The sequence below is a fragment of the Pseudochaenichthys georgianus genome, chromosome 19, assembly GCF_902827115.2.
Source record: "Pseudochaenichthys georgianus chromosome 19, fPseGeo1.2, whole genome shotgun sequence".
NCBI lineage: Eukaryota > Metazoa > Chordata > Actinopteri > Perciformes > Channichthyidae > Pseudochaenichthys > Pseudochaenichthys georgianus.
The window spans coordinates 11,535,393-11,548,073 of NC_047521.1; the positions used below are offsets into that span (position 1 = coordinate 11,535,393).

The window sequence follows — 12,681 nt, forward strand, 5'->3', positions numbered from 1 at the left end:
TTCTCCTCCCCTGTCCAGCTGTGTCTTGTTCTGTGACTACCCTTCTGTGTATTTAGTCTAGTCTTCCCCTGTGTTCCATGTCGGTTCATTGTTTCCCCTCCATGTTATGCCACGGTCTGTGTTCCTTGTGCTGCTCGTTGGTGTTGGATATTTTGGATTCTGCCTTGTTTTGCCACAGCTTTATATATTTTAATAAAGCTCGCTTTTCGTTATTCTGCATTTGAGTCCTACCTGCTTCACCCATTCGTAACATGTGAGTCGAGTGACTAGCTATTAGCCGCTGCGCTGCACTGCGTTATCGCCGCGGTTACAGCTCATAAATTCTAGTTCAGGTTAACACTATGAGCTCTGTTGCTGTTGATCGCAGTTGTTGCTGTTAGCATTGTTGCTCAGCCATCGCCATGTTGAGAGCTGTGTGGAGGCAATCGCTCAGCTCTGAACCTTAAACATGCTAGCATCTGTTAGCATACTGACATTGACATTTAGCAAAAGCATGCTTGTTCATTTTTGCCTTACGAGCTGCTTCTGCTGTTCCACATAGGGTAAATGACAAAAGATGGAAATCCTTATTTTAAGATATATCTCTTGTATAATTTGCTACAGCACAATACACACACCCACCACCCCTGAGCCCCGCCACCCTCCATATTTCCTCTCACATCTGAAAGCCGTTAGTCCTGCATTTTCAGGGTGACACAGGAGGCAAGCATAAATCTTAACTCCTCCTCCTCCAGCAGCAGCAGCGATCGTTTCTGAACATGTGGCGGGCACCAGTATACCTCATCATGCATGAAAGTTCTACTGCTGGGGCCTCCATGGTAAACAATGCATTCAGTGGCAGATGGACACCAATGCAGCAAAAACAGTCAAGAAAATGCCACATATTCAAATTCAACATGAGTGGATGGCCTGAATATCATTTGCAGTGCACACTGTAAAACACACAGAGGGTAGCAATTACACAGAGGGTAAGCAATTACACACACACACACACACACACACACACACACACACACACACACACACACACACACACAGGAAAGGCATTGCAAAAGGAAGTTAAGACTGCTATCATGTTTGATCAGAATGTACTTGGCTGAAAGTAATGGCGGTCAAAATACTCTGGCTGAAACTGAAATAAATGTAATTTAAAAATAAAATGTAGAGAACCGTAGGCACAGCTTTTTGTACAGATTGTTGTTGTTTGATGTGTATGATGAGGCAAAGACTCCTTTTTTTTAAAGCTATCTTCATCGCTACAAAGTGAGAACAATCTTAAAAAGGAAAGAGAGAAAGCGTTTAACGTGGCAACTTTACTCACATCCTCCCCATGGAAAGAGGAGGTAGAAATAAGGGAGGAAGGAGAGTAAGGAGAAGAAGACCGCGGCTGTGGCCATTTAAATGGCTCAAGAAGTAGACACTCCCTCTGCTAAACAGTGGGTTAAGAGAAGTCATTTTTGCCCGTGCTGGATGTTAGGGGAGGGAGAACAGACCACATCACATTCTTTTCTATTGAGGTCACTTTTTTCTTCTCAACTGTTCTGAAGTACTCAGCAAACTTCGGGATGGACTGCAAGCTCGCTCTGAGGGATCTACTGCACATGCTCAGAAGTGATTTTACATACTAATGTTTCCTCTATACCAAAACAAACAGAGTTTCCCAACAAGCATCACAGTGGAATAATGAATTAAGAAGATGAAACAGGGGGCTACAACAGTCTTACTTAAATACAGACTCCAATCATCCATGAGAGGGGAAAAAAGGGTGATGGAATTTTTATATTTTTTAACTCAACCATGTAGAGTCTGAAACACCTGTGGAAGCCTTCCTTATGTTTCAGCATTCGGCATTCGGTACTATGCTGAATAGTTACTTAAAGAATAGTATCTGTAAAGCGCTTTGAGCACTGGAAAAGCGCTATAATAAATGCAAGGAATTATTATTAATTATTACATACTTATGATATGTTAACCTTAACTGTTGTAAAAAATAAATGTTAATCTATTTCACTACAAACAGCCCTGTGAGCATGTGCAAGAGATCAGAAAACATCACCAGATCAAAATGTAAAGGAAAATGTCAACCTGTGACAGATTATCGCGTAAAAGATTGTAGAAATGAATAACATTTAAAAAAAGACAGAATAAAATGTATCAGATAATTGATTACCTTTGTCATTGAGTAATCTGATTACAAGACAGATCTGGGACCTTAAATCTTAAAAGTCTGTTTTTCTCACACAAATACAACAAACAAGCACAGAGTGTCGTTTACCTCTGGACATCATTCCTGTGGTTTTCTGCTTGGTCCTGGAGGGAGTTCTACATCTTTTCATCCTTGTCTGCCATGTGCTGATGTTATATCCTGCACTGGGACTTGGGGAGCTTGAGAAAACAACATTGATAAAGTGTGAAGAGAGGCATTTTGCACTTACAAGGAAAATAAAATTACCATAAGGTAACACTGGTTCACTTTCTTGTTAAAGAATGACACATTAGAATATCAGCATAAAACACCTGTAGGGTTTAGGGTAAATATTGAGAAAATAAGGACGTTTTTTAGTTGAGACTACTCATCAACAAGATATAAAGTGTGTATGATATTGGTTTAATTTTTGCAGAGGCTTTGATTTACCTTACTTTTGGTGCCATTCCTCTCTATTCGGATTTACATAGCACTAAATATGGGATAGGAACCTGAAGTATTTTCATATGGAAATGTTATTATGTTCTCAATTTGAAATGCTCAGCATTTTTACAGTTACAAACTAACTAATGGACAATAAGGTCATGTCTGTGTGTGTTGTAATCCAAGTTTCTATGTGTCGGGCCTGTTGTGTGTGCACAGATTCCTCAAGAAGGAGATGTGTAGGAGTATATCAAACATTGAGTATAGAAGGCACTGCACACATTTCACTAACAACATGAATGTTTGACTAATGTACACAACCAGGACCAGACTTTGTACTTTCACTTGCACAGATGAAGTTTAAATGGATATTTTTATCTATCTCATTTCATTCTCTTTACCCCTTTCCAAACATAACAAACTAATCTCTTCGCATCCTGCACTTGTCCGCCGTAACCTCCGTTCCCTCTCCCCCTCTACCTTTGCCTCCTCGGTGCTCTCAGCCCTCCCTTCCTCCGACTCGTTCCAACTCCTGCCTCCAAACTCTGCTGCAGAAACTCTCCTCTCTACTCTCTCATCCTCTCTGGACTCTCTCTGTCCTCTCACATCTCGGCAGGCTCGTCAGTCCCCTCCTGCTCCCTGGCTAAATGACGCACTGCGTGCTAATAGAACCGTCCTTAGGGCAGCAGAGCGGAAATGGTGGAAATCCAAACACCGTGACGACCTCCTAATCTATCAGGCTCTCCTCTCCTCTTTCTCTGCTTCGATCTCTCAGGCAAAAAGCACTTTCTTTCAAGATAAGATCCAATCTTCCTATTCCAATCCTAAAAAACTATTTTCCATCTTCTCCACCCTCTTGGACCCCCCCAAAGCCCCTTCCCCCTCCTCCCTTCTGTCAAGCGACTTTGTTAACCACTTTGAAAAAAAGGTTGACGATATTCGCTCTTCTTTTTCTGACTCACCTCTACTCACCGCCGGATCACCTGAGCCACCTTCAACCGGCACACTAACCTCCTTTTCCCCTCTCTCTCCAAGTGAGGTTCTTACCCTCATTACCTCTGCCCGCCCTACCACCTGTCCTCTGGACCCTATCCCTTCAAACCTCCTTCAGACTATCGCTCCTGATATTCTACCGTTTCTCACCCATTTCATCAACACTTCTCTAACTTCTGGTCACTTTCCAAACAGTCTCAAGGAGGCAAGAGTAAACCCTCTCCTAAAGAAACCCACTCTCGACCCGTCTGACGTTATAAACTACAGGCCTGTCTCTCTCCTCCCGTTCCTGTCTAAAACACTTGAACGCGCTGTCTTTAAACAACTCTCCTGTTATCTCCATCAGAACAACCTTCTGGATCCGCACCAGTCTGGTTTCAAGGCAGGTCACTCCACAGAAACTGCCCTCGTTGCTGTCACTGAGGAACTGCACACTGCTAAAGCAGCCTCCCTCTCCTCTGTCATCATCCTGTTGGACCTGTCTGCTGCATTCGACACGGTGAACCATCAGATCCTCCTTCACACTCTCCAAGAACTTGGAGTATCAGGCTCTGCACTTTCCCTCCTCACCTCATACCTCAAAGACCGCACCTACAGGGTTACTTGGAGAGGGTCTGAGTCCGACCCTTGTCAATTAACTACAGGGGTCCCTCAGGGCTCTGTTCTTGGTCCTCTCCTCTTCTCCCTGTACACAAACTCGCTCGGATCTGTCATTAGCCCGCATGGTTTTTCATACCACTGCTACGCTGACGACACCCAATTAATTCTGTCCTTTCCCCGCTCAGAGACCCAGGTCGTCGCACGCATCTCTGCTTGTTTAGCTGACATCTCTCAGTCGATGTCCGCTCATCATCTCAAGCTCAACCTTGACAAAACTGAAGTGCTTTTCCTTCCGGGAAAAGATTGTCCCTCTCTTGACCTAACAATCAACATCGGCCCCTCTGTTGTTTCCCCGACTCAGACTGCAAGGAATCTGGGTGTGATCCTAGATAACAATCTGTCGTCACCTCACGCCTAGACTACTGCAACTCCCTCCTGGCTGGTCTACCTGCATGTGCCATCCGACCTCTGCAGCTCATTCAGAATGCAGCGGCTCGTCTGGTCTTCAACCTTCCAAAAAATTTCCCGCACCACGCCGCTCCTCCGCTCCCTTCACTGGCTTCCGGTAACTGCTAGAATTCACTTCAAGACACTGGTACTTGCGTACCATGCTGCGAATGGATCTGGCCCTTCCTACATCCAGGACATGGTTAAACCGTACACCCCAGCACATGCTCTACGCTCTGCCTCAGCCAAACGGCTCGCTGCACCCTCGCTGCGAGGGGGACCCAAGTTCCCATCAGCAAAAACACGTGGGTTTGCTATCCTGGCTCCAAAATGGTGGAATGAGCTCCCCATTGAAATCAGGACCGCAGAAAGCTTACACACCTTCCGGCGCAGACTGAAAACTCATCTCTTTCGACTCCACTTCGAGCGATAGAATGACTAACAAAGAACTGCTAAGAGAGCACTTATATACTAATAAAGGACTGGCTTATCTAAAGCCAGTTGAGTAGCACTTGAAACGTTTGGCTCTTTGAAACCTGATGTTCTTATATGATTCTGTTTTCTTCAAGGTTGTGTCTTCCTGGTCGAATGTACTTATTGTAAGTCGCTTTGGATAAAAGCGTCAACTAAATGCAATGTAATGTAATGTAATGTAATCTCTTTTTAATAAGTGTATTTCAAAACTGGAGGATGGAAAAGCTCTGCACACTTTGGTCCAATGCATGTTTTAATATAGCCTACTGTAATAAAGCCATTTATGAAGTTATGCCCTAATAAAGGTCTCAGGTGTCTGAATACTTAGCTGTATACATTAACTGTTACATAAAGCTGTCACATAAATGTTATGGAGTAACAAGTACAATATTGGCTTAATAAAGTCAAGTATTTTACCTAAAATCTCTACTTGAGTAAATTACAACGTTCCTAAGTTACATTCCACCACTAAGTGTACCATAAAGACTAATAACATGTTGAAATAGTAACGTTAAGATTACCCTGAAGGAAAAACAACATTTCAACAGCAGCAAATCGGGATTTAGGTCTACATTATCTTTCGCTTTCAACGTGTATTTTTGCAACAGGCTAGCTAACAACAAACACACATTGTTAGCTAGCAAAGGATTAACGTTAGCTCTAATTTACCTAGGACTTCAGAGTTGATGCTCGTAGTCACGTCCAGCGGTTGTTGGGTCAGCATACAATTTAAATGCACAAGATACATGCTCTGTTAACCACTTTGCTACGTTTTTAAAGCTACATGTGTCATATACACAAGCCAAAACGTGTAAATAAAAGGGCTAGGAGATGTTGGAGAGCATCTTATTAGACAAACCTACGCTAGCACTACATGCGGTCAGAGACTCAGAGACTCATTTTCATGTCATGAATTTTAATTAAATTAAAATTCATGACATGAAAATGACATTGTAAATAAGTACATTAGGTTCGGCCTGATTGAATAATATTAAACATTTGTCTAAGATATACTACATATTTTAACAATAAATAATCACAAACAATGTAATGAAAGAGAGGGTTACAACATTATTCTACAAAGATTTCAGTAAAAAATGATTGAAAAAAGATAATAAGGCCCCCTATATTTTATTGACCCTAAACTGAGATGTTTAAGACAATGTGTGAGTAATATTGTCTGTGAATTAGTTGAAGTGTCACATTATCCCATACAGTGTTCAATTATTGTTATAGGTACATTAACTTATGTTTTCTGAAATGGGTGGAACACTTTTGCATGATCTGAAGAAAAAATTAGGTATCGCACGAAAAATGTATAGTTTACCAAAGTATCAATACATCTATTGATATTTAATTTGTGTGTGGAGGAGATGAATGCTCCACAGCAAATACATTTGTATATGATATGGGATTTCAAAGAAGGCTGAGGTGAGTTACACTTATTTCTCCTTTTTCTATTTCTGTCAATACAAATAAATATCCAAGTGGACAGTCAGACTAATGCCTTTTACGTCTGCTTGTCTAATGCACTGCCATGGTTGTCCTTAAAACTAGTATTGCATTGGGACAGATGGCACAGGCAAAAGTGTACTTTATTAGTTGACAGTAATAGTTAGTTGACATAATAGTTAATCCACTTCAGAAATATATAAATAACAACAAGTAACACTTTTAGGCACTGTAGACTACAGATGGAAAGTGCTTGAAATATAGAAAGAATGTTGAAAATTGTAAATATAAAGAATACATTAAAATATGTGAAAGTCTTAAGTCGTGAGGATGCTTTAAAATGTGTCTAGAATATCATTGTCTAAGCAGTGTTAAAACGTTTCGTTTCTGTGGCTGAGGGAGAGTATGAGTCATCCAACAGATGTGATTTTTTTTTCTCTACATAGTTACAGGCTACCCTATTTCCATCCCAAGTCTCCCTCAGTTGGAAGTTACCTATTCTCTTTTTCTTGTTGGTTCTTTAAAGATTATAGAGCCTTAATATGGATACTAAAAATCCCATTTCCACTTTTGTTCTTTTTCCTCTCTTATACCCAGCTGTACCTCCTACTTTCCCCCGGTCTGCTCACATGTGAGCATCTCTGTAGGCTGCAGTATTTATGAGGGCTTGCAGAGGGGGCGGCAGGCAGGCAGCTGAAGCAACGACATTTCCAGACGGGATCTCTGAGCTCATTTCCACCATCATTCCTTGCAAACAAACGTTGTAACATAGTCAGAGTTTAGCCTCAAATCATGGTTTTTAGATGCTATTTATAAGTTAAAAGTTTACATCTGGTGGTGCTGAGAAAGAAATAAAATACTTAGCATAACTTCAACATCTAAAAAACATAGTTTTTATAGATTTTAATTGTAATTATGGCTGCAAAGGGAGATTGGAATTCTTTATGTTGTGGCTGATCCTACAACAACCTTACGGCATACTGATTTCAGGTAATGCAAAAAAAACTAAAACAAAACGAGGGATAAAAGGAAGGTGTGTGATAAAGCACTGACTAACTTTCCCAGATGTGGGGAAAGAATGGTGTCAAATCACCCTGAAGAGACTGCAGGTCAACTGGAAAATGCGTTCAGAGAGTAACAGGAAGAAAAACACCAAAAGCATCACTTCACTAACTTAATTTCTCTTCAAAATGACTGAAACCCATCAGTGAAAGGTGACAATAGCAGACATTTAAGTTGATGATTCAAAATTATTCCTGACATATGTATCTTATTTGGAGCTGCACAAATAGATGACAACTTCCTCATGTCACTTTTTCCTTTTTTGTTTGTCTTCCATCCAGAATAGAATATTGCATCCCAACAAAATGGTGCTAACTCCCCTCTCTCTGCATTGTAAGACATAACAGTTTGAGCTAATGTGACTGTGAAATATGACACCAAAGGCACAGTGAGGCTCCTTGGCTTTTGTCTTGTGGTCTCTGACGGTGTGCTAACATGTAGATAATCAACATAAAAGTCGTCATATGAGGGGACACTAAGGATTTCCTATGATAATAAAATCAGTGCCATGTCTAAGTTATTTGTTCTGGAGCGTGCATCATCTTTGGTCATGTTTTGTAAAAGTAATAATAATGTTGCAAATGAATCTAAACTACAGAAAAGAATACTCTCCAAAGGACTTTCTTCATGCAATACTAAGAGAACACTTCAGATAAACTTCTCACTTTCTGGTATGCTCCCTCTCTGCCTTTCCCTGTTTTTAGGGCCATGCTTGCCAGCAGCCTTGCACATTATCTGAAGTCAGGGAAGGATCCAGTCATATTTTCCATCCACTCTCTGTGTCTGACTGGATGTCTGCGCCGGTGGGAGAAAAGAGAGCAGGCAGGGAGAAAAAGAGGGAGGGATGGAGAGCTGGAGTTTGGATGGGGGCTGGGAGTGTGGAGAAAACCAGATGCAGAGACGAGAAGAAAACCAGACCAAGAAATAGAGAAAAAGGCCTTTGCTGAAAGTTGTGTTTTTCAGATAGAGAGATAGCATACAGAGAGCTGTGGAGCAAGTCAAATATCAAGTCCTGAAAAAAGACATGTGCGTGCCTTAAAGAGAAAATAAGTCACCTTTTAATCAAAAGATACATTAAGATGTTATTGGATTGGCCGATAAAGGACGTGGTACCGTGATGGTAGCTTTATGTTTTTAGATTTTTGCTCCCCACCATTTTCTCTCACGCCTTAAAGGGGAGGTGATGTGTTATGATGGGTGGGGCTCATGAGAGGCTGGATGTGTTAGGGCGTCTAGCTCTAGTTTTAACAGTGGACATTATTTCAATAGTTTGGCATCCATTTACCCTTACATTGTGTTAAGGAATTCCTTTACCGTTATACTTTTAAGGAATTCCTTTACCGCAATACTTTTGATATGTGGCTTTGCCAAAATCTAACAACATCCATTTCCACTATCTGACTAGAAACCTTTTTGTTTATTGTTAAAAACAATTGAATTCAGGAAAAAATAAGTCACCCTACAAACGTAATGGAGAATGCTGTTTCATTGTGTGCGGAAGTAAGGGACTTCATTCCCCCACATGAACCTCAATTAAACAACAACTTGATTTTTATATCACATTTAAAACGTATATACAGTGGCATAAGTTCCAGCAGCCAATCTTCTGCTATTGCAGGAAATGACTGTCATGAATGTAAATGACTGCTGTAGAGGTGAGAGTGGCTCAGGCGTCATGCACCAACCCCAACCTCCAGACTAAAAAGACAGAAGTAGGGCCTTTTATGAGATGATTGCAGTTCACATAGGGCTCTGCCTGAAGAAACATTCAGAAGTGAGCTAAAATCTTCACCCTGTAATTGAGCATTCGCCCATTACGCCGCGTGGAAGTCTCTCTTTTTTTTCTTCCAACTGATGCTACTGCTTTGAATGAACTTGAAATGTCTGGCCCAGAGTAGAAGGTTTATTTTCACAGAGGCGACTGCTGTAGTCACACTAGTTATGTACTCGTCTGTACACGTACACGGCAGACAGTGAATGATCTCTGCTGGAGACCTGAAGTTTAGCAAGGAAATTGACTTATATCAGGTTTATTTAATGAGCGGCAGTGCCATGTCATGACTTTATTTTTAAGTTTTTTTTGTGGTTTTCCTTTTTATAGTTTCATCACAATAGAAATGCAGACATGCCATAGTTAGGGAGATTGAGGGGCTGAGGAAGGGGAATTACAGTACATGCACTAAAGCTCCATAGATGGGATTGAAGTGTAGGTATCACAGAATGGGATGCATCTTAATCACTGGGGTACCAGGACACCCCAATGAAACATTTATTTTTTAGGGATCGATGTTATTATAACAATAGTTTTATTTGAAAACACTTAACATAGTGTGTGAATTCTCTGAACTGATACAGTGTTTTGACACCATAAATCTTTACTTACAGAATGTTTTCTGTCCTGCTAGATGTGACTGAAATCTCAAATTTGTTATGTATTTTGTGTGTTTAACATTTCAAAGTTTGGGGTTATTCTCATACTTTTAGAGGTTATTCTGCTTTAAAAAAAAAAAAGTTTTACCATGATACTAAAGATACACTTATCATTTTGGAAAACTGTTAAAGATAAACATTATTACAGTTGTGTACATCTGAAAACAGCCATTTAGAATTTAAAGACACACTGATTTTACTTGCGATACTGTACAATTTTCCTCATCATACCCTGTAATCTGTCTGAGGCAGGTGGGACTACAATGGGCTTCTATAGGCAAACTAAGCAGGAAGACCCATAATTGAAAATCATTTAAAAAAAATCAAAATGGCCTGGAATAAAGTTCAACAGCAAGTAATAGTAGCCTTATCGCGAAAAGGCTGCAACATTGTGGGAAATAATAACTGCACCTTAAATAAGATGAAAGGAAATTAGCCTTCAGTCACCAAGTGATATAAAGAAGTGAGAGGGAGAGAGAGGGTTTGGCTTTGTTAAAAGTTTGGAGCAGCAGAGGCTCAGAGGCTTACAAGTAGAAACACGTGGACAAGGCCAGGCAGATGCAACGTGTTGCTGGCTACAGCTCAGAGGCTTGCTCGGGAATGCACAGTTCTGGCCTTTTTAGTTACTGTGCAAGCACTGCCTGATCTTAATGCTGCATGTAAATCTATTGGTGCATAAGAAGTCTCCTCGAAATGTTGAGGTTTACTGCCGATTACCCTCTCATAAGTATTTTGTCAATGAATGCTTCTCCCAGGTGGGGCTGTCAGGTTTCATTTTAGAAAACAGTAACTCTATTCTCAATAAGAGGACAAAAGTTGTGAACATTTTGCACCAATTAATGTAAAGGCACCTTTCCCCAGATCCCGTTATATCTCATGCTCACATACTTCCACAAGCTGCATAGAGAGAAACCAGCAAAATGTCATTGTAAACAAGAATACTGTCAACCAAGATATTCTGATTCTGCCAAATAAAACTGAATTTGTAGTCTGCAAAGCTTGCTGGTTCCACTTCATTATTTATGAACAGTTTATTTTCTTGCACAAATAATTTTCTAGAAATTACCCAAACTGGTGATGCCAAACATTGTGGATTATTTCTCTTACTGTAAGTAAAGAAACCAAGCTATTGATGTGTTTTTGCTAAAATATGCAAAATATCTTGCAGTCAAAAAACATGTAGCTTCAAGCTAAAGTGGTCTGATATTTGATACTGAAAAGCTTTAAACTCCTTCTGAGCGCTTCCACCCAAACCACCAGTCTGAACTCTGAGAGACTCGCCACAACAAAATATATTATAGATTGCAGCAGCTTCAAACACCAGAAAATTACCAGTTCTATTTAAACACTGTCCTGTGAGCTTCGGCTTGATTGCAGTCATGGAAAGTCACTGAGAAAGTGCTGCTCAAAAGACTGACTCATCTTGTGATCAAAGATTTATTTGAACTGCACAAGAGAATAAAACCAAAAGTTATTTTATTGTATGAGGAAAGGCGGGGTTTTTTTTCAGGTTAAAATCACAGAGACACAGCACAGGCACAAGTCTTATCACAGTTTCCTCTTAGACAAACAACAGGACCCTGTGAAACAGGACTTCCCTATTTTCATGATAACTCTATAACTTTAACAATTTACCCTTTCATACCTCTTTTTCTTATCCAAAGTCACTGCAATGGGTGTGTCTTATTTGAAGGTGCACTTGTGGCAGTTTAAATCACTTTAAGCATTTGCATTGTGCATGTGCTGCAAAATGGCTTAAAACAATCTCTTTCACTACATCACTGCAACAGCCATCATTGCCACACATTTATCCAACAATTGCCAAATTAAGACATCCATCAGGGTTCTTCTTTTCAATTCAAAGTCACACAAATACAAAAAAAGCCTTACATTTGAAAAGAAGTAAGAAAAAACTGTTTGAGAAAAATCTCTTACAATTAAAAAAAACCATTTTCTTTAAATAGTTGTGTTGCTCCAGCAGTGTGATATTTTAATTGTAATTCAATATCAGAAATGATTAGCATCCCCATGCTCAGAAAAGGTACTGTTCTTGCAGGCTACACAAGTGCATTGTTTGCATGTACTATAACGGCAGAAAATAGATAGAACATAAGGAAAGAGTCATTGAAATGGACATGGACAGCTGTCAGTCTGTTTGGCAGGTGTTTGAAGAGACAATCAGCTTTTTATAAGAAAAGGAACAGATATAAAATAAAACCTGTTTGCAAACAAAGTAAATAACCAGACAAAAATCCCCAGCAAACTATTCATTGTCCCTACAATTGAAGAATAAAGCCTCTATCTGGATCAACAAATGTTTGAAAAATAATTCATGTATTATAAGAATTGCACCAATAGTTTTCGGAATGAGTTTTATGTATACATTTTGGGATACTTTGTGTAGCTTTTCTTTAATTTAGTAATCATTTGGGAAACCTCCTTCCACTCATTGCTAGTATAGTGATGATTCATACTAGCTAACACGAAGCTGGTATGTAGTGAGTACCATGTATACTTTTATTGTTTTTTTTAAAAAAGGGTTATCTATCAACAAAAATATATATAATGGTTGTATATTTTCTTCCAGATAGCTC

General features: G+C 39.9%; 1 long non-coding RNA gene across 1 annotated transcript in view; it reads right to left on the reverse strand.

The window, feature by feature from the left end:
* The window catches only part of LOC117465097 (uncharacterized), a 33,929-nt gene extending 27,954 nt beyond the window's left edge, over positions 1-5,975 (reverse strand). Inside the window, exons 1-2 of the long non-coding RNA XR_004554147.1 lie at positions 5,813-5,975; positions 2,276-2,385 (exon numbers count right to left, since the gene is read on the reverse strand). This is a non-coding gene — a long non-coding RNA (uncharacterized lncRNA). The remainder of the gene's footprint in view (positions 1-2,275; positions 2,386-5,812) is intronic.
* Positions 5,976-12,681: the final 6,706 nt, after the last annotated feature.